Source organism: Corvus kubaryi, unplaced genomic scaffold (assembly GCF_017639235.1).
Source record: "Corvus kubaryi isolate FWS band 111438036 unplaced genomic scaffold, C.kubaryi_AGA036_p1.0 37398, whole genome shotgun sequence".
NCBI lineage: Eukaryota > Metazoa > Chordata > Aves > Passeriformes > Corvidae > Corvus > Corvus kubaryi.
In genome coordinates, this window is record NW_024581137.1 from 40,174,981 (window position 1) to 40,198,357 (window position 23,377).

The following is a 23,377-nucleotide window of genomic DNA, read 5'->3' on the forward strand; positions in this document are numbered from 1 at the left end:
ACTATTCCCAAGCAATGTAAAACAGCATAATTGGCATCTGCATTATTATTATGTTTGCAGAGACAATAGCCTAGTCGCTTTCTCTTTTTCAAGATCTTTATTTTAGTCAAAAGCATGGATGTTTACTTGTACAATGCAAAGATATTGCTAAAATTACAGTTTAGCATGCATTCTTTACTCAGTTTACCACTACCTGAGTTCTTTTACAGGCTATGCTGAATTGAAGTTTACTGCTTTCAGTAATTCATTACAAAATGATCTTATTCATGAAAAGGAAATCTCTTTATTAACAGGTCCATTTCATGCAAGCCTTGAGACAGCTCACTCACAGATACAATAGCTTATATGTATTGATTACCAATGGAATCATTATAGGTATTCTAGAGTTAAAAATGGGGGGTTTGGAGCTGGTAAGAGCTTGCAAAACAGGCTAAAGTTAGCAGAACTTTAAAATCAATTAGGTATAAATAGAAGATTAGAAAATTAAGTAAATTTCAGTCTAGAAGTAAAATCCAAGTTTCCTCCTTTTACAAGATCTGCTATCCACAGTACAGTTTAGTTTATTGCACTCTGAATTGCAGATTGTACTCTGCCAAAAAAGGTAATTTACTCATTGGTATGGAAAAAATTTATTCATATATTCTCCATCCATGGGAACAAATAACTTGGAATAGAAAAATTTTCCTCTATAACCTGTTATATACTGAAATATGCATTATTTGTCTTGATTCAAATATAAACAGAAGATGACAAAAGGTTTTCACACCTTTGCTCATTATGAAAGAAAAAATATAGTGTTTCAGTCAAATTATGCCAAATATTGTCTGCCAGCATTTAAGACTCAGATGCAGAAAATAAGATGCAAAAATCTCTTCTATGTCACTCATTGGAAAAATCAAAGATAGTGTATATCCTGGTTTTAATCAGACAACCCTGTGTTTTTCCACATGGTTTCTCAGTTTCCCATCACCTCTTTTCAGGACACCTAGATGTCCTAGTCTTTCATTTAATAAATAGAAAACCAATTTTTTTGTATTTTTAAATAAATAAGAAGTTTTTATTGAAAACATATCAGCCATGGAGAATTTGTTCTGCCTTTTGCTGGGCAGTCCAGTGCAATATGTGTTCAGAATGATGGTCTCTGTTTGGAATCAAGAGAAAAATGGAGTGAGAATTGACACTAGTAAAGTTCTTTTGTTCTGAGTGAATAATATTAATGACTTCTGCTCAGTCTTTCATCAAAAATTCATTCAGAGTCCTATGCTATTGGAAAATATGCTCCACTTGGAGAGACAAACTCTTGTTATTGCTGAATCTGAAGCTGGCAACAGCTATCACAATGCACATTTTTAAAGCGCATCTTTATCTTCTGGATAAATCTTTCATAGGGTAAACTTAAATCACATGCCTTCCATACCTCAACTTCTGATTTTGGAAAAGTCTCTTTGCGTCTCTACTCCTAAACTCAATTGGAAAAATACAAAATAAACACATTTTAAGACATTAATGATTGTGGATGGCAAACAAAATAGTGCATTAAAAGAAAGAATGCACAGATACAAAAATCTAGAAAACAAAATATTTCATAACCAGGGGCAGTTCTCAGCTCAGCCGTATACCTTTCTGTCAATAATTTTAGACAAAGTATTGCAAGAAATTTAACTGAAATTTAATTTTCAACCGTATTTTTATGTATCCTTCCACTGACTTTTTTAAATTTCCAAATTCAACTGCAAGGACAGACTTTTCCTCTCAGGTAAAATGGCTTGTTAAATTATGTGTTTACATGAGGCTATGTATTTTGTGTATAGATGTTAATTCCTTTCAGTATTCTATCTGCTTTAGCTCCATATTTTTTCCAGATACAAAAACGTTTTTGTGGGGAACTGGGGAAAAGGATGTTTATTTTTCCTACAGATAGCTGTAGCCACATGATTTTCTCCATACCACTGTGGCTTCTCTTTCTTTTTTCCAACATCTATTCACCAGTGGTGCTTGGCTGCACAAAGTCCCTATGATCATTTCAAATTTAAGGAAGAAACAAACAGAAGAAAAAGCTGGCAGCACAGAACATTCATTCTTCTTCCAAAATTTAAAGCTGAACACATTTGTGAGAATAAGGCACTGTTGGATACTTTCAGTAACATGTTCTTGTTCAGTTAAAAATGTTTTTTACTGAAATCCTACAGCCAGATTTCATTTACTGAGGACTGCTGCCACAGTGTGTGCTTTGCACAGGACGTGGTACAAGAAAGCAGTTCAAGATGTCAGAGTGACTGTTATGCTTGCTCTGCCTCTGCCCTCCCATGCTGCCTCCGATCTCCAGATACCCTAAACTATGCTAAGTTCCTCCTGGCCAGAACAAAAGATCCTCAAGCTTCACACTTCCCCTTCCCCAAGTCTGCTCAGTCTGAGCACAGCTTATGGCTGTGCCATACCAGCCCATGCTCAGACATTGCTGCAGCTCCACACAATTCAGAGATAGTTTTGATAAGACCATCCACACAGAAAACACAGTGTATCCCATGACACTGTGCAAATCAGAGCTGATCTGATGCATCACAGCAGGGACATCAGAAGCGTGCTGCCTTCACTAGTGTGGGGCTTCTGTGACAAGGAGATGAAGAGGGTGAAGGGAAAGAATGGTCAGCTCTCACAAAACTATCAAGATGAAGACAACCACAGTGAAAACTGCAAACAACACTTTTCTAGTGTTCCCACGGGCTAACCTTGTGTTTGTTCCTGCATCAACCTCATTCCTTTCCTGCTGCTATTCTCCTTCCATAGGTGCTACATGTACAAGTCTCCTTAAAACTGTGCTGCAGCACACTCCCTCTGGGCATGTGAGAGTTTAAAGACTTCAAGCTTAACAATTTCTTTTTGTATCAATTATTCTCCAGTGCAAAGCCAACCAGGTTAGTTTAATTCCACTGTTTTCTGGTCAATGTCCTTTTTCAGATTGGCCCTACCAAACAGATGCTGGCATACAGTAAGACAACTACTCCTACAATGAATGTATGTGGCCATGACCAGAGCAGGCTACCTTACAAAAAAACTGAAGTCATACTTTTCTACATCATAAAACAAAGCCAACACTACTAAGAAAGATATGAAGCAGCCAACATTCATTTTCAAATTAAATCTACAAATGATTGTAAGTACACAAAAAGCAGATGCGTTCGATCTGGAGATCTCAGCTTTACAATCCTCAGGTAAGAGCTCTACTTTAAGCACCAAGAAAAACCCCTTCACAAAAGCAGTGTAAAATGAAAATACACCTCTCCAGAAAATTTACACATTGTATAGAACTTAAAAAGGTCAACTTTCAAATCAGTTTATATAAAATGACACAAAATCAATTATAAGAATTAAAAAACATTCTTCTGGTAAGGAGTCAGAGGAACAATAGGGCCCAAGCAGGAAGTTTATGGCAGATACTTTTGATGGCCCAGGATAAGCCAAGTTTTTTTAGAAGCTGGAATGAACTTCATGATTCAGATTTTTAATTGAAGGTCAGTCCTGGATACACAATCACGGGGTGGAAAGACAAGAGTTGGAAATTGACAATACAACAAATACAGTAGTTAGGTTATTAAAAATATTAAAATATTATACATAAAAACTTCTGAATGTGATTTAGAACTGTATCACCACACATATAGTATTTACTGAGGATGCCAAGACAAACTGAAATTTGACATTTCCTACCTAACCTTACAAGTGTATGTCAGTGTATTCACAGTAACTTTTTCTTTACTATTTTGTATGTAGTTTATTTTCACAAAAGCTAAGAAAGCAGGAATTCCTGTACTGACACTCACATGGCCTCCACTCAGGTTGCAGCATTTAAACCCATCACACAGATCTCTGCCTCCTAAACTAACAAACTAAGAACAGACTTTCATGTCCCCTGCCACACATCTTCAGTCTGCCAGTCTTACCAGGCTCAAAATAGCCCCCTGTCAAAGTTAATAGTTATGTTACATCTTTCCCCAAACACTAATGGTTCTTTACAAGATTGGGATAATCTCCTTGTCCAGGTTGTCCTTTCCTCCATTTTCACTGAAAAATAGCTTGTCCCAATTGCGATACTCTTCTTTTTCAACTTTCTTCAGTCCTCTACAGTTTCCCACAGTTTGTTTTCTGTCTCCCTTATACAGGAATCACCTGTAGACTGTTGAGGCATTGATGGTATGGAAGGGAAAAATTCCATATTCCTGTTTAAGATATTTCAGTTTGGTCCAATATGCAGTAGTCCAACATCCAGCAGTAGTCCAACATCCAGCAGAAAATGGGGAGGAAGTTCTGAGGACCTGTTAAATAGCAAATTATAGCCATGCTACATTCCTAAAGCAAATTAGACACAGATCAATAGACAAACACTCATCCATCATATAAATCCTCCTCCTCTCCTACCTAATTTCTTTTCTAACAACAATAGCAAATGCAGCTGAAAAAAATACCTAAGTTATTAAATAAAATAGGTAATTTATTAAAATATAAGCAAAGATATATATATATGTTTTCCTTAGCTTTGAAAGAGCTGTTCCAGGATGACAACTGGCATGGAGATTTTAAGTTCCACATAGCAAAGGCAGACAAAAGTAAACATTTAGCATAGAAAGTATTTGGCAAACAATGCAACAGACAGTTTCATCAGGTCTAAAAGCAAAACCTGTGCCTCAGAGTTCATCTTTGAACAGTAGCACTACTACTACTACTACTACTACTTTGAACAGCAGTATTGGGAAGTACTGCTGAAAAGTTACTGTACTTGGTGGAGAAACTATACAAAGAAAGAAGGGAGAGTTACCAGCAATGGAAACAGATAACTGTAGCAAAACTAGACTGAAAATGAGAAATCACAAACTACCGATTACTTTTGACATGGAAATGGTACACAGCCACCACTACTGAAGGGATATACTGCTTTCATCTGTATCCACAGACTCACAGAATATTCTGAGTTGGAAGGGACCCAAAAGAATCACCAACATCCATCTCCCAGCCTTGCACAGGACCAGTCCCAAGAGTTACATCATGTGCCTGAGAGCATTGTCCAAATGCTTCTTGAACTCTGTCAGACTTGCTGTTGTGACCACTTCCCTGGGGAGCCTCTTCCAGAGCCTAATCACCCTCTGGGGGAAGAATCCAACCTAAACCTCCCCTGACAGAACCTCAGACCATTCCCTTGGGTCCTGTCACTGTGCACCACAGAGAAGAGATCAGTGCCTGCCCCTCCTCTTCCCCTCACAAGGAAACTGTACACCGCAATGAGGTCTCCCCTCAGTCTCCTCCAGGCTGAACAGACCAAGAGACCTCAGTCACTCTTCACACGGCTTCCCCTCAAGGCCCTTCACCACCTTCACTGCCCTCCTTTGAACTGTAACAGTTTAATATCTTTCTCGTGGTGCCCAAAACTTCACACAATATTCAAGGTGACAGTATTGTTGATTTTAGAAGTGAACTTGCTTATCGTTGTTCTGAACAAACACAGTAAACTAAATTTTATTACTTTACATGCATTCAAACACACAAATAAAATTAGTATTTGTCTTCAGTTCTCACTGAGTTACAGACATGATGACTCAAGTCTGTTCCTATCCAAACCAGTATATCCAATAGTAATACATGTTGTTTAGGATGAACTGTTGCTTCCAATGGAAATGAAATCTTGGCAAGTACTGTGACTTCATTCAAGATTCTTTAGTAAATCACATGAAATCTTGGAGAGAATAAAAGTAAACTCTTTTATCACTGGGTATATTGAAATATAATAGGAAAGAATGACACTGAGATTTAGGGGTATTTCATTTATCACACTGTACTCATAAACAGAAAGAACCTCAAAAGGTACCTTTTCTTGTTAACAACATGCTTGTTCTCAATTTAAACCAATAAAATGAAGATTGCATTTCTGGTCACATTTGGTGCTTCCTGGGTACATCCTATTACAATGCACAAATGCAGCATTAGGACAGAAATAGACCAGAGTAACATTAATCTAATTCTAACCCAAGAGCTCTTTTATTTCTTGCTCCAGTTCTTTTTCTCCACTTCCTTTCTGAATCTTTCATTAACTACTCTATTTTTTCTTTCTGTCCATTAAAAAAAAAATCAAGTGTAAAAGTTATGAATCAAGAATGTCACCAGACCACCACAGTATCTGTGGATATGGTTAATCTTCCTACTTTGGCACTCCTGTTTCTCTAATTTTGTTTATATTCTTCTTAATTGATATCATATATCTGGCTGAATTTTAAACTATGCTTCCAGATTTTACTGGAGCATTGATGAGTGGTCCTGATCTGCCATTATGTTTCCACTGTGCTAGATTCTAAGAGCTGCCAAAACTTCCTTCCCCCAAACACCTTATATTCTGAATCCCAGTTTATGTCCATGTTTATCAAATCCTGAACATCACCACTTTTCTGTTCTCAACTCTGTAATTGTTTTGCACAACTTGGGTTCTGCTAAGAATAAACACAAAAGTGTAATAATTCATTTAAATTCCTGTAGTTTTCCTTGTCACAGGATGCCAACTCCTCTGATGTTGGAACCCTGAGTTCTGAGAATTTCAGCCTTTCAGTGCTGACAGACAGTGATCCTCAGAAGCACACTGCATTTGACCTGAAGCCTTGGGAAAGGCTTCCTAAATTGTGTGATAACACTGAGGTTGTTACTGTGTAATTAAAGTTATATCACTGGGTGGAATATGTAGAGATGTAGAAAATTTGGTTTATGGGATATATGTAACAATATGGAGGATTTGGGGTGTGGATTTGTTCTTCTTCTTTTCTCCTTCCTTCTTTACAAATCTGGGTGTCCTGGTATTGGGTCAAAAAACCCGCAGTGCACATCATGAATAGTTAGTTATTGGATTATAAGTAAAAACAAATTAATTGGCATTCCATAATTGGGTGATTTGGACCTTAAAAGGCCTTGGAAGTTAGAACTCACAGCCATTTTCCACCTTGTTAACTAAGAGGCACATCCCGTGCAGCTGCATTATAGATAAGATATAATAAACATCTAAGACCCAAGATAAACTCCCTGTCTCCCACATTTTAATTTGAACTCTGAGTAAAAAAACTCATGAAACAAAGACAAAGAAAAGAAAGATAAAAAGAGAAAAATAATAACTGAAATTAATATTCTTAGATGTGAACGGCAGCTTCTGTTTCATACAGGGTTTTTTCCTTATCTAGGAAGATCGTGAGTTGTCCAAGATCACAGAAAAGTCCATGGAAGACCGGCAAACATATCTGAGTCCTTGAACATGGGACTGCACATCCTCTTCCCCCATTGTATCTTTTCTGACCAATACTATAAAAATTCAGTTACAGCTGTATTCAGAATATGCCAGAACACAAAGTCCACCTGTATGCCTTCTATTACCTACCATTTTGAGAACCATTTTTAATTTTTTTGTCCTTACTCTGCTATGAATTTGAAACAAAATTTTCCCCACTAACTCTCCTTTTACATTTCTAAACTTTTGTAAAGTCTACGGAAAGGGAAAAAAAGCAAATAAAAAAACCCAAGGGAACAAAACAACTGTGAGCTGACTGCCTTTTCAGCATTTCAGTGGTGTCCTTGAAAAAAAAAAAAAAGGCAAAAAGAAGATATTCTTACCATCCTAACATCAGAATAAATCTCATGTCTCTGCTGACATTTTTTGGAAAGTTTTTCCATACAAGCAGGGGCATACGAAACCAATTCCAATTCTTTCCTTCATAATTTTACACTACGTTTTTCCCCCCATTAGGTATACATAAAAAATCCTTCTCCCAACTCAAACAGAGAAATGTCACAAAAGTTAAATTTCAAAATGAAGGGCTATAAACTGCAGGTCTCAAAAGTACTGTTTAATTTCAGAAACAGTCATATCAGCAGTTCTGGAACACCCACAAGCAGGAGGTGCAGTTTATTAATATTCCACAGAGGTGACTATACATAAGTAGCACACATTGCCCAAAAAGGAATCAAGACCTTCCCCTTAAAAATGGAACCTGCTTTAACCTTTCTCCAAGAAAAACAAATCTGGACCATATACAATATTCACTACTACACACTGATACCTGAACTCTGTATTGATCACTGTAAATTCTTTAAGTTATAATGCAGGCCTACATTCCCCTCTAGGCATCTCTCTAAGGGAGGAGAGTCACTGGTAATGACATTTTCCATAGAAATGCCAATTGATGCCAAAATGACACTGAGTAAGTGACTACAGGCTGCCAAACTCAACTGAAAGGTCAATACTGCAAAATATGTTCTGCTTCATTCATAATTCAAAAGATTAGAAAAACGTGGTCAACACAAACACTACTGAAAAGGCAATACAAATTATATTTTGGGGGGCTTTATGGTTGAATTGGTATAAATGCACCTCAAAGTAATTGCTTTTCCTTCATTGTGCTGTTAAACAAAGAAGTTTTGAAAAACTTTACAAGAGCAATAGAAACTGCTTTAAATGTAGGCTCAGGTAACAGACATGATAGACATTGTAAACAAGCGTTAATAAAACTAAAGAAATACCTCTGTGAGGGCTGTTCTACTAAGTACTGAAACTTCAGCTGAAAATGGAAATTATATTACTATATTTTCTCAGTCTTCTGTCAATGTACCTAACTGGAGGGAAAAATACAATGACTCCTTAAAACTGGAGAAACATAGTACCAGAAGCATCAGGGTCCCAGACAAAGCATATGGAACTGGAGTTATCACTGAAAGTTTGTATCAGTAACTTAGGAGCTGACTGATTTTTTCACTAGTCCCAGAAAAGACAAGGTTTGATTTTTCACTGTCTTTTTTTTTTTCAGACATAAAACCCCTGCCAGCTGCAAAACTAGTTCTCCAAAGACCTCTACACCATCCCCACACCTCTGGATCTACCCCAGTACTTTGTATATCCCATCCACAACATAAGCAACTACAGCCAGGGCTGTGCCAGGTCCACCTTTCTCAGGCTGATTAGGCAAAAAAAAAAATAGAAAACATACCCCCAACAATAATATTTCTAATTATCCTGAAATAAATTATAAACACATAATATTCAGAGTTGCAGTTAAAATTAAAAAGAAAGCAGTCCTAAAATCATGCATTTTCAGCCAAGAGACCACTGCGATATTTACTTTTAGCCTATGAAAACTCATAAAATTTCATATAGTAATTCCTGCATCACAGTATCTAGCATAAATACACAAATACATTTTTCTGTAATTACATCTGGAATTAAAAAGCCTTAATCTATCTTTATTTTGTTATCATTTAATAAATTTTGACCTGGCAGTGACACAGGCCATGGCATTTCTAGATAGAATACTAGGGCTGAGGAATTTATATTCATTCTGTCTATTTCAATTACTACAGGGTTTTTCCTTGGGGGAAGAACAAGAGAAATTTACTTCTTGTGGCATGGTCCTCATATTTTCCAGCAATCTCAATCTATTTCCATTCTTTTTCCAGTACTTACTTTGCAAAAAAAAATTTCATGAATAGGAAACTGTAGTGGTTTGGTCCAAAATACTCATTACTGTTTATCTGCTGTGAGATAAGAATTAGGAGAAATGCAAAACAGGCACCAAACTTGAAAGAATATGAAGAAGTTTATTAACAGACCTAAAAGAAGAAAAAAATTATACCACCTTCAGAACTCTCCTCCTCCCCCCACCTTCCTCCCTTCTCCCACTGACAATGTGAAAAGACAACCCTTAAGATGTTCAGTCTGTTTACCACTTCCATAATAACCTTGTTCAGTCCATTTAGAAAGAGAAGTCTCTTCTTGCTCATGCTATGAAAACATTATCACAACGAGACAGCCGCCCACTTCCAAATATTGTTCAGTCCATTTAGGAAGAGGAGTCTCTGCCTGCGTGTGAGTCCTTTCCCCTGACTTGCAGCTTTTCCCGCAACTGCTTTCGAGGGTCCACTCTTGAAGATTTTTGGGGTACAATTTTAAGGTTGAGCCGTTCAGAAACAAAAACAGAGGCCCTTCTCCTTCCCTGGGAGCAAAGGGTCTTCATCATCTTCATCGTTAGGACTATCTCTGGGAGCATCTCTAGGAACTGAGGTTTTCTCCTTTCCCATTTGGAGCAAAAGTCCTCATCTGGTTCATCTCTACGGACTGAGGTTTTCTCCTTTCCCGTTTGGAGCAAAAGTCCTCATCTGGTTCATCTCTCCCTGTCCAAACTTCTCATGAAATTACAGCTGCGTCAGCATCTGCCTATCTCAGCGCAGGTGCTTTTGCTCACGAGTTGAACACTCCACCCCCCATATCTTCATGAAATTACAACAGGATACTCTGATATATCATAGCTTCACAACAGAATTTCAGCTTTAAGCATCTCCTCTCTCTCTTCCCTCAGGTTTTCAGCTCTTCACAGCAATAAAAGGGTTACTCTCACCTCGGCCTTGCAGCTTTGCAGCTGGAATGTTGAATTTTTCTTATCGCAGTGGAGAGGGGGGGGGAGAGCCGAGCCGCTCCGGCTGCCCACAGCAAGGCAGTGGGGGGGGGGGGGGGTTCCACGGCTGGAACAGGTCCATGGCTCCAGGATGGCCGTGGCCCGGCCCGGCCTGGCCCAGGCAGGGCCTGGCCGGGCCCGCTGGCCCCCACACGGGGCCTGCAGCCACCTGTCCCAGCGCCGGAAACGAGAGAGAGCTTGGAGGGGGAGTTTGCCTATTCTTAAATGTGGATCACAGAGGTGATCACAACTTTAAGTGGCTTAGAGAATTGTCCATATTCAAACTGGCCAGCTGATAGGTTCTATCAGTTCCCAGAGGAAACTGTAAGCACCCCTTAGCAAGGACGTCCCTTCCGGGACTATGCTTGCTAACCTATGACAGAAACTAAACTTACGTCTCTAATTCTGCTTGGAATTCTGTGTAACAAGTTTTCACATCCCTAGGGATTTCCATCACTGTCAGTAGAGCACAGTAAACATACATATATATTTTTATATAGAAGTGTATGCATCAGCAGAGATCAAATTACCTTTAATTACCACTTAACTGTAATCATATCAACACGTATGGAGAAAGAGTACAGCCCAAACATCTTAAGACATGTAACTAATTATCTCTGTCTTTAGAAATTGACAAAACATCATTTTCTCATAGGAATCATAAGACTTTTGTTCTCATACTTTCCAGGGTTTTTTAATGCAGTCTTTACAGCTACAGTCCTGTAATGAGCTCAATGCAGGTCAAGATCTGCCTTTATTCAAAGTACTAAAAACTTCACAGTGCAGGCAAAACCATGCACCCTTATGAATTTCCTGATAGGAGCAGTGCTTAAAACTGTGATCAAAGTTGTACATGATAGGAGATGATAAATACAAATTACCTATCTAATTCAAAGGAAAAAGTACGTCTCTGAGTGTTATTCACTAGAAATTATCTCCATAATTTTGAACAATCCAGAGACTACCCCATGCATAGAAACAGACCTGATTTAAACCCCATATAAGACTCATATTCTACTTACTTAAATAACTAACAGGCTTTGCATGATTCACAAAACAATGACTTGCATTCTGCAACAGCTATGCACAAAACAGCCTGAGTGCCAACGAGCAGAGACTTTAGAGGCATCCTCTGACTGTGCAAAAAATAAAAGCGTGATGCCCATTTCTGATCCCAGCTCACAAGAAACAAATTGCTACCATGTGAAATTTAACTAATGTTTAATTATCTTTATGAGACAATGTTTTACATTATGGACAAAATGCAATGGATGTCTCAACGTTCACCACTGATTCTAAAAAAAACATTGTCTTTATTGCTTTCAAAGGGAACATTTATATCCCTATGAGCAATTAAATTAGTAACAGAGGGTCAACACTGGCATCTATTGCCATTACAACAGTCATAAGCACAATAAGCATCTCAGCAGACTCTTAAACCACTTCCTCTCTCTTCTTGGAGCATATTTTCATTGCACAAATTCAATACTTATGCATCAATTTATTTTGAATGTTAATCTTTTGAAAATCAGAGCTAGTACTACAAAAACTGCATTTGATGAAAAAGTAATTTGCATGAAAAATGCCAAAAGGCATATATGAAATGGTATTTTATACACCAAAACAAAACTACAAAGTCTCATCAAATGAATTGTATCCATTATCTATATAAAACCAGACTATAATAAGACAGTCTTTCTCTGTAGCAAAAGGCATTTAAATTGCAGCATAACTTTCATTTAACAAGTTTAATACAGTTTCAATATTATCTCATATATTGGCTTTGAACCGACCAATTGAACACTAAAATTCTTCTCATTTTTATTTTTTATTATAACTGGCACCAAAACTAAGTGCAAAAAGGGACTATGCTAATACATAATTTGTCTTTGGCAAACTTTTTCTTACCAATTAAAATATGGAAAAATATTTGGCCCCTACGTCTGTTCTCTTATATCTCCTTTATTTTCACCATTCATGACCAGGGGAAAAAAAGAGGGATACTTTTGCCTGAGTTTTACCTTTTTCTTATAACTTCAGTTTTAAAAACTGAGGTACAAAAAAATGGAAGTGGTTTCTGCAAGCACAATGGAGAATTGTATCCATTCCAATACAAGTGATAAAGGCATGTGACTGATGTGACACAAGGTAACATTTTAACATCCTTCTTAACTTTTCTAGCAACTTTTCGTCATTAAGCAATCCAAAAATATTTTTCTTTTTTTTTTCTGAATATAACAAACTAGGAATGGTTTTGAAAATGCACTTACACCTTTAAAGCCCTTTGAAAGCCTTAATGACTTTGCTACAAAGGAGAATTTTCTCCTGAGTGCCCTACCTCTCTTCTCCCATATCCCAGTCTCCATTGTCCAAAGATTTCCATCCTCAAACACCTGTACAGCTCTATATGCCCTGCAGCCATGAGAAGCAGTTTCACTGATGTGCTGATCATATCCCCTTACAAAGCAGGGGCTTGGATGCCATAAAGCTCTTTGATGTTGCAGAAATGTCCAAAACTGAAAGTCTGTTACTTCAAAGTGCTCTTGGTGTACTGGAAAACTCCAGCTTCATGCTGGGGGCAGATTTTTACCTACATGAAAAGGCAGAAGAAAGGCCACTAGGAAATTCTTACAGGTTCACAGCCCTTATAAGCAGGATCCACTGTTAGCCTACATATAGACCTATATATAGAGAGAGCTATAGAGGACCAGACCATATTTCAGCAGAATTTGATTAATACCCTATGTGAGGAGACATATTTCTTTCTTTCAGCATTAATTCTGTGCACAGTGATGCATCAAACCTTTGGCACAGCTTGAATTAAAATTCTCAAGGCACTAACTTAAAACAGTTTCTTAGGACAGAGGAATCAAGGATGAACATTAAGGATGGAGCAGCACTAAACTATCTGATATACCTCTTGGGCAGCATCTTACAGAAAGGGACTAGATCATCTTCTTCAGCCTTACCTTTGTGAAATTGTCTCCAGATACAGAGAAGTTGTATTAGTTTAAACCAAATTAAAAGCTAATTTAATTAGATCAGCTAAACATTTTGCAGGGGGATCTTAAATAACTTTCAGCACTATAAGTACTTTTGCTACCCATCTCCTTTAACTTCCTACTTCCTCATAGCCACTAAACATATGAGTCAAGATTCACAATTCTCTTAAATCAATTCAGAATTTCATTGTCACTTAAAAGATAATCCTGTCCTCTCCCAGTCTTCCTACACAACTGCCAAGTGTTAACTTCCCACACAGATGGGTGGGAACATCCCTAGCACTGCCACAGCAGACAGCAGTAGCACCTCTTTAAACAGCAATATAATGTTGGACAGTTTAAAGATAAGATGCTCTAGGGACGTTGGGGATGCTCTAAGGAAACAATTGCAATCCTTCCTATTTACATAAAGATCATGTCCTGGTTTCAGCTGGGATTGTTAGTTTTCTTCTTAGTAGTGGTACAGTGCTGTGTTTTGGATTCAGCGTGAGAACAATGTTGCTAACATACTGATGTTTTGGTTCTTGCTAAGTAGTGGCACCCTAAGTCAAGGATTTTTCAGCATCTCATGCCCTGGCAGCAAGGAGGCATGCAAAAAGCTGGGGGGGAGTGCAGCTGGGACAGCTGACCCAAACTGGCCAAAGGGGTATTCTACACCATAGAACATTGTGTTCAGTGTATAAACTGAGAGAAATTGGCTGGGAGGGAGTCATTGCTGGTCAGCTGGGTATCAGTCAGCAGGTGGTAAGCAATTATATTGGGCATTACTAATTTTTCTTGGGGTTTATTTCTCTCTTTTTTTTTAATTTCCTTTTGATTATTATTGCTGCTCTTGTTGTTGTTGCTGTTGCTTCGTTGTTGTTGCTGCTGCTACTATTATTATTATCTTTGCTGGGTTTATTGTTATTATTTACTTTGTTTTAATTACTAAACTGTTCTTACCTCAACCCCTAAGTTTTACTCTTTTCCTGATTCTGATTTTCCCTCCTATCCCATTGGTGAGGGCTGCAGGGAGTGAGTGGCTACATGGTAGTGAGTCACCATGGAGTTAAACAGAGTGATAAAAAGGAAAGAAAAGTTTGGCTTCCTATATGCAAGCCACCATGGGCACATGGAGAAGACATACATAAAAGCTTTGAAAGATGTCAAGAAAACCCAACAAAATCACCACAGAAATGAGTTGGAATACCATGATGATGCAATTCTAGCCTTCAGCAATTGTATGCCTCTCTTTCTCATACAGATGTTTGCTTCGTTTGCAGCTTCCTTGCATCTCTCTGCATTTTGTACTCCAAAGCCCTTCACTGAATTCAAGTACACTAAAAAATTTCAGTCTCAGGATGGTAAACAGTTTGGCACAGAATGAGAAGATACAGCCATGCTGCAGAAGTGAAAAGGTCTCAAGTGCTTTCAAATACCTGTGGGAGAGAACACGTCCAGGTCCCACACCCAATCAGCCTGATGCTGAAAGGATCAAGACACAACAGGACTGCATTTTTAAAAAGTGTTCTCTATAGTCACTAAAAGCACTGATCCAGGCCATGTCTCCTCTAAATAAAAAATTAACTGCATTCAACTATCTTTAGGAAGATACAGTTTATTTAAATCCACAGCCAGGAGACCTTGTCATGTTTCTGTCAGGACTACTGTCAAGTCCCAGCTTTATTGACGTATTTTTCTTTTGCAAATATCTCTATGCAGTACTAAAACCATTGCTTTCTCACAGATGAATGAATAGCTGTCACTCCATCAGCTTAACATTATTTTACAATCCCCACGATCATTTCTGTTGTCCTCCATTGAAATCTACTCAGCTGTTTCAAATCCACCTTGCCATGGGAACACCATACTCTGGTATCAGCCTTGATTCTGTACAACCTCTGCTGAGAGCATCATGCTCCTTCTACCCAGCGGTGTCCTCACTGAACCTCCAAGGGTATCACCTTGTCTGCCCCAGTGCTACAGTGACAGAAACAAGTAACTAGAACAACTCCTACATTTTTCTGGCTTTCAAATCCAACTCTCATCCTGTGATAAGTATCATTTGACTTTCAGGTTCACAAACCGATTATTTTACATCTGACTATTAATAAGAAGTATTTTTGGACTTTGGCCATTTAACCCAGAATCTGAAATCACTCTATACTGGTATTTGTTCAAAGGTCACCAAGTTTCCTTTTCCCTCTGGGATTATTTAACTTTGTATCTATAATTAATTTCCCAGCAAACATCTTGTCCACTAGAGCACCTATAAAATTAGTTCAAGTCTTTAACCACGGACTAGCCGCTGGGAAAACTACTAAAAGCATCCCCATTTGAGATTCCCCTTAGATAACAACTACATCTTGAAATCTGCCAGTTAGCCATCTGCCATATGCCTCACTGATCACAGACAACAAATGCTCCTTAAACAGTACTGTGGTCCAGCTTCAGGTATCTCAAGGAATTGGGATGGACACATCTTTCTGCTTCATTCCAAAAATACTGTAACTTTTTATATGTTGCTGTAACTTTAGAAAACCTAAATTCCAAATGTGAAATAAGACCTTTCTTACATCAAATACAAATTCAACATGTAAAACACTGAAAAATTGGAAAGGACTGGATTAGAAATCACATTCCATTGACTTGAAATAAGATTATGTTGGCAGAACTTATCTCAGTTATAGCTAAAAACTACATTTTATAATGATCCTTTATTTTAAAGGTGGTATTATTTTTACTTCTGTTAGCCGTTTATAATGGACTCTTTCACCTTTTTGTATCCTTTGTATTTAGCCATTAACTTATATTCAGCATCAATTTCTTTCCATCTATTATAGAAATGTTTTAAATTTTGTATTTTATAAAAATTTTTTATAAAAATTTTTATCACTGCTTCTATATAAAGACAGAATTTAAGAGCCTCTATTACCGGCTTAGACCAAGGGTCCATCCGGCCTAGTGTTCTTTATCCAAGAGTGGCCATGAGCACTAGCTGGAAGCAGTATGGACAGGGTAAACATATATGATACTTCCCCTACATACACATTCCTTGACTCCAATTGTTTTCAGTCTGGTGTATTTCCTGAACCTGGTGTGAGTTTTTCTTATTCTGCAGCAGATTTTTCTACTCAGTGCTTGCCTTGTCCTTGAACTAATCTAAATTTTCCTACTCATATAAGTCTTCTAGTACAAAAATACCTCATTTAATACTTTCCACAAGGAAGCACCTTTTTCTGCTTGGTTTGTTTGCCCCTCTGATGAGCTTCATTTGTTACTTCTTAGTTCTTGCATTACAAGACAGAGACAGCAGTCACTCCCTGACTACCCTCTCTATGATGATTGTGTAGAGCTTTCTACAACACCTTTCTGAAATCTTAAACCCCTTTTGTCTAGGCTGAAGACTCCAATGCCAGAACTCATTCATTCCTCCAATTGAATTCAACCACCCTTGGTGATTTTCCAGAACTTTCTTTTTTTTTTTTGTAACATACCAGAACCAAAAACACTATTCAAAGTCTGGGTGAAAAAAGGACTTCCACAGATGTAAAATCAAGGTTTCTTTTCTTTCATTTTCCGTTGTTTTCCTATTTATTCCTAATGTTCAAATTGCCTTTTTGACTGTTACAAAGCACTGAGATTGTGTCTTCAGAGAAGTAGCTCATGAGAGGTAATGGTCAGTGCAGAGGCCATTATTTTATAGATATAAGCTATACATACACATTTATCTGAACTTACAATGACATTTTTCCATTTCATTTCTCACTTACTCTTATAATTTTTTTTTTGTTACTCACATTCTACTCTTGCCCTAGCTTGAATAACTTCTAATTATCAAAAATTTATTCTTTGCTTATCCCCTTTATCAGACCCTTTATGATGGTCACTTCTTAACCAAGACTGATTCTGTTCAGTGTCATTTTGTATTTTATTAAAATTTGGTTACAGTTGTGCTACGTTTAAGTTAATTGCTTTAAGGTTTGAAAATAGGGCCTTTTAAAGGTCCAAATAAACACAGTACTGCCTGGAGTCACAGTCTGCTCACACATAGGTACTTCAATCAGATCATAACCATAATAACTACTAATTTTTAAATTTCCAGTTAATTCTTCTCCTCTATCAGCGTAAAAATTGATATCAAGTCTCCCATATTGACTAAGGAACTGGTTTAATAATTTATCATCTGTCAAATTTATAAATTGTCCTCAGAGAGGTTGAAGTTGGCAACTAAAATCTGCTTCCAAACAGTTCTGTAGCTTTCAATTATCCAAAAAGTTCTTAATGAACATTTATTTAATTCTTAAGTATTCAATTCATCTTTCTTAGTATTTAATTTTTTAGTATTGGTCATAAAAAATTTAGCTGTAAAAAGCTATTCCGACAAGCTCTTAAACAATAACACTTTTGAAAAATATAAGATACTTTACACCTCTTTCATCAAGGACAAGCCTACCTTGAATGATCTCATTTCCTTTAAGAAGGAAACAGAGTAAAAGTGCCAGAAGGAAGCTGGCAGACAGTTACTGTAGCGTACTCATGAATGATATTTTGTTCATGCATTCTTTCTGCACAGCCTTACTTACATCCAGTTTAATGACCTGAACAGCTTAATAATGGTTATCTCTGTGTGCAGATGTTTATGTGAGGGTCTAAAATAGACAAAACTGGACAATAGCATTGCTTTTTAAAATGTACCACAGATTTGTTTCACTACTCAGAGAAATCTCACACTATCAGTGTTTCTCTTCTTAAAACACATTTTCAAAGTAAAGTTTACGTGCAGACCTCTCCTCTCAGTTCTGCGAAGTGAAATTTGTTCATGGTCTTGTGCTCTTCATATATGTAACCCCTGTTTGTAGATTTCAGTATAAAAAAGCCTTGATAGAATTACATTATGATTTAGGGCTTTTGAACTGTTTTTTCAAGACAGCACAGCTTGTCACCACATTGACTATTAGCACCTTTATCAAGAGAATTCATTTATTTTTATTAAGGCTACTTTTTACACTCTGTCAAGCAGGTTCCCACAAAGCAGTGGAGTCAGGAATTTTCATCATCTCTATTATCATTATTTCCATAATAGAACTACAGCAATATACTGAATATAGTGAATTAAGATACACTGGATTGAGACAGAAAGTCCAGGAAAGGATAAAAACGTTTTAAAAAAAAAAAAAAAAAAAAGAGTGTTTAAAATGCCTTGCTTTCCTTTATGCTAACTTAGGAGTATTTCTAACTAACCTGAAAAAGCTACAGACGTATGAGGGGGAAGTGTGGAAAGCATCTGTGTAGGAAAGCACAGACAAAGCAGAGATGTTAGCAAAATCCTGTACAAGAACAAGACTCAGGATACCAAAAAGAAATTTAGTTTGAAAGACAAGGAGTCTTTATGTACCACAGTTTCAATAAGCAATGACTCTTTCCACTTCTAGATATAAAACCAAATGTAATCAAGGAAATGGACAACAGAAAAGGAAATAAGGCAAAAAGATGGATTATTGCTACCCATGGGACAGCAGATTTCTTTTAAAATAATTATCATTAAATGAAAGGGAAAAGGGCACAATTTTTTAAAATTAGTTACTCACTTAAGGGAGCACACTAAACAAATTAGAACAAAAAAAATGCTGAGTGTCTATGGGAACATCAAGGTTAACTGTTGATAAGAAAGATAAAATAGCTTTTAGTGCAGCATTGTTATCAAACAGTACAAAAAGCATACTTGAATATTCCTCTTAATACACAGCAAAGAATTTATTCACCTCCAGAGTTCAGGATCCACTGTTTTCATTCAGAAAGCTATTAGCTACAGGGGACTGCAAATTGCCAAGGTCATTTGGAGCAATGATTCTAACATAAACACACTTCGCTTAGCAATTAAAAATATGTCTGCTTCTAGACAAGTGAGGGTTGCACGACTGCATTTGAATAAATAAGCCACGTTTTCTAACATCTGGTTTGATACTGCTCTAATATCATATAAATGCAGCAGTCCTTACATACCAGATCTGGAGAGACTTGAGACAAGAAAACTTTGCTGTGAGGGCAAACCAGCTGTTACTGTCTAGATTTCTTTTCTTATGCTGGGCATCAGCTGAATGAGAGCTTCAGTTTTCTTGGTGGAGTTGGAGATGGACAAAGGGAAGGAAGGAGAAGACTCCAGTTGGTAAAATAGCCAAATACCTGACCTCAGCAGTAAAAGATACACAAGATCTTGAGCTATGGTCCTTCAGACATTAAACCTGGACCCTCTTTGGTTTTCATATACAAATGCAGCATTTAAAGTTACAGCTGATATTTCAAATCCAAGTGTCTGCCACCTATCCATTCTCTTTCTGAATGCACACCAATTTAACTGTGTATCCAGTAGGACTGAAGGTGATCAGCACATCACTTTCCTCTAAAATTATGAACTTTCATGCAATTTCCAAAATCCTGTATAAAACTGACATAAAACATCATGTACACAGATGCATGACCCATGTTCAAGTTTTTCAAATAGGGACTCAGATCTGAATTCTGCTTTGGCTCTATGAAACTGTGTGTTAACTATTCTGATTTCTCTCTCTTTCCCTCTCTCCTCCTTCTACCTCTTTCATTTCTTATGAAAAATAGGTATGCAAAGTGAGACTTTTCCAATGGCCGAGATATATAGGCAGCACAGACAGACAGCAACCTACGTGTGAAACAAGTGCCCCACACAATAGTCTATCACACACTCTGAGCACAAAAAGAGAGCTGTCCTCATTTCTGTTACAAATTACTTTGTAAGGCTCCACACTGCAGCAAAAGCATTTGCAAAATTTCAGCATCTTTCAAAATAAAAATGTATCCAGGAAACTCTTACTGCAACAGGTTAAACCCAAGAACTACATCCACATCTACAGGTAATAATAATAACAATAATAATACTGTTAACAAGGTCTTTAAATTTTACACTCTTTCACATATTCACATCAAGAAAGGAAATATAATTACCTTAACAAAAAGCTGTATGAAACCATCAGGCAAGGAATTTCTCAAGCCTATTACCATATGATCCTTTTTTCTCAAAAACATTTTTTTATAATCTTTTATCAAGCAAGGTACTACAAATCCTTGTGATAAAAGTTTTCCATTGATATTTTCTATATTCACCAAATATAACATGCCTGTTATTATGGAGATTTCTATGTGCTCAGATTGAAAGAATCCAAAAATATGTAAACAAGAGTAGTGAATAAATCCCTGGCACTCCAAAATCATAAATATCACTATAAGGGCTATCAATGATCTACCTAAATGGGCATGGCAGCCACAGAGAAATAGCACAAAAAAATAAGGTTTATGTATTAAGTTAGAAAATATGTTGACTGATCCAAGAATTGCAAATTCAGACAGGTGGATCAGCTCATTGCACAAATAATTTAACAAGTTGTGCTAGCAACAGAATGATGTTGAAATATATAAAGAGGAAATACCTTAAGGGACTGATCATGATTAATTTATTAAGTAATTTTATTAATGAGAGAAGGCTGTAAAGAAGATTCTCTATGTAAAACTGATCAGGTCTGAGGTCTGGAGTAATAAGATGGAATTTAATACTATGTAATGCAAAAATATGCTCTTCAGAGAATTTCTGTTGCAAGTTATAGGTTTGATAGTTGGAAAGAGATGTACTTGCATATCCAAGTTAATCACTCAGTAATCATACGCCACCAAACAGCCATGAAGAAAACCAAATATAATCCTGAAATTAATCAGGAAAGGTATTTTTTAAATCTCACTTACAGTAGCGTGAAAAAAACACTCAGCCTCTGTACTCAAAAAAAAAGTGAGTTCCAATAAGAACAGGCAGAGTCAAGACTTTGTGGAATAGTGAGACTTCTGCAAAGGCACATGAAAACTACTTACTTGTTCAGCATCACATAACAAAAGTCTGAGACTGACACTTCTCTCAACACATCATAGAGGCAGAAGTGTCATGCAAACAAAAAGACAATGCTCGCCCTGCCATAAAGAACTTTTTTGTGGAAATTGGATGAGGCTTTTTACCTGCAGCAGGTGAAATTAAGAAACTGTCTTCAAAAAGAGTAAGCTAAAGCTGTAATTAGATTAATACAGAGTTTCACATGGGTTTTGAGACTTTTGTAAGATATGCCTCTCCCAATGAGAAGACTAGAGCTGATGACACAAGACACCCCTCTTCCCGTGTTCCCAAGTTACCACTTACAAAATTTACACAAGTAACAAAATTTACACAAGTAACAACAACCAGCAGCCATACCATTCAGCTGTTCTACCACTCTCTTTGTAACTTCAAAGAGTTTTCCAAAGGCCTTCAGAACAATTATTCCCATTTTATAGAAAAGGAAACAGAATTGAAGTAATGTGACGCAGGCAACAAAAAATGCCATCGGAAAGATCAGGAATAAAGAGCAGACTTCCCACATCCAGTTGTAATGAGATGTATTGCCCTGTCTTTATACAAATCAGTGATGGTTGATCCATACATTCAATCATGTCTAAGAGAACTTTTTTGACAAACAAGAAACACGTCAGGTAACACCTGGATAGACACTTAGGGCAAAAAATCTCAAGGCTTTCAAGATCAGGCTCAAAACATGCATGACAAGATTTCTGTGAGCAAATACTGATGACAGCTAAGGACCTGCCTCAGTGGCCCTTACAATGCAATGTTCTTAAGTGGAGTGAGTCAAAGTGCTCATTCAATAGGTAATACTTCCTGGAACCCCCCTCCTCTGTCCAGCCAGTCCTTGAAAACCAGTAAGAAAAGAAACAGCCTGAACAAATGGCTCCGTTTCTCTGAAGTACACATCTGAGAACAGAAATCGAACACTGAGCAGGATACACAGGTGAATGAAAGCCAGATCCATGGAATACGTTCTAACAGCCAGATTTTTTAGTTTAACAGAGAAGGACTGTGTGCCTCAGCGCTCAACCCTCTCATTTTATTTAGAGTTATGTCAGAAAAGGTCATGTTGCAAAATATAAACAAATTGCTCACATGGAGCAGATTTCCTAGGATTCCCCTAGCTCCTCATGCTGTTCTGAAGCATAAAAATATCTTTTCCTACAGATAACTTATCCTACCAGATAACTTCTGAGTCTCATTTATATCTGTGGGATATACTCAATTCCCAAGTCTCATTTATATATCTGGCATATATTTATACCTGGCCCGAAAAAAACAGAACTCAGCTAAATTTCTGACTACCTCCCCTCCCTCCTGTATCTCTCGCACACACAGAGGACTGTGTGCTTATCTTCTGCTGATCCAGACACAAAAAAATCATGGCAAAATTCAGTTCCGACATCAGACAGAAGCAGAATGCCATACTCAAAACTTCAGAGCCAGCATATCAGATGTGATAGATCTCACAGATACATTAGTTATCTACTGCCAACATTTTGGGGCTCTATCAATTGCAGCCTGGCTCACTGGTTATGCACCAAATTTCCCTGTCAGGGGTCTCTGACCAGGCTAATTTTGCAGATGGCAATAACCACCTAATCAATCCATGTCTTTCTAAGTCCTAATGGAGCACCTGCACATCCAGGCATGAATCTTCCTCCTGACATCCTCCACAAACATAAATTACAAGTTTAGTGCATGCACCGGACAAGTCTCAGTGACCCCTTGACAGGGCAAACAGAGGTCATGCAACAATCTGAATTTCAGCACCCACTATTTCCAGCCTTTCCTTTTCTGAATTTTAAAGCCTGGAGCTGCAGTTAGCATCACTCTCAGGTCTCAAGGGAACATAACTTTGAAGTGATGTCTCGTTTCTAAGCCTGATAACATAAGCAATGTTTCCATTAGGAAGTATTGCAGTGTAACAGGAGCAGATCTCTAGGATGAAATGGTTCTGAAGACATAAAATTCTTATTTTACAAGAAGGGGAACTATCTGTGGCCTAGCTCTAC

At 37.4% G+C, this 23,377-nt stretch overlaps 1 protein-coding gene across 8 annotated transcripts in view; it reads right to left on the minus strand.

Moving 5' to 3' along the window:
* NEBL (nebulette) overlaps nucleotides 1–23,377 on the minus strand; it is a 258,274-nt gene that overhangs the window by 105,673 nt on the left and 129,224 nt on the right. For 4 of the 8 annotated variants that reach the window (XM_042042788.1, XM_042042784.1, XM_042042786.1 and 1 more), the window contains one exon: nucleotides 10,862–10,922. The exons of the other annotated variants lie outside the window; for them this stretch is intronic. The gene's annotated coding sequence lies outside the window, so the exon portion shown is untranslated. The remainder of the gene's footprint in view (nucleotides 1–10,861; nucleotides 10,923–23,377) is intronic. 8 annotated transcript variants of the gene reach the window in all.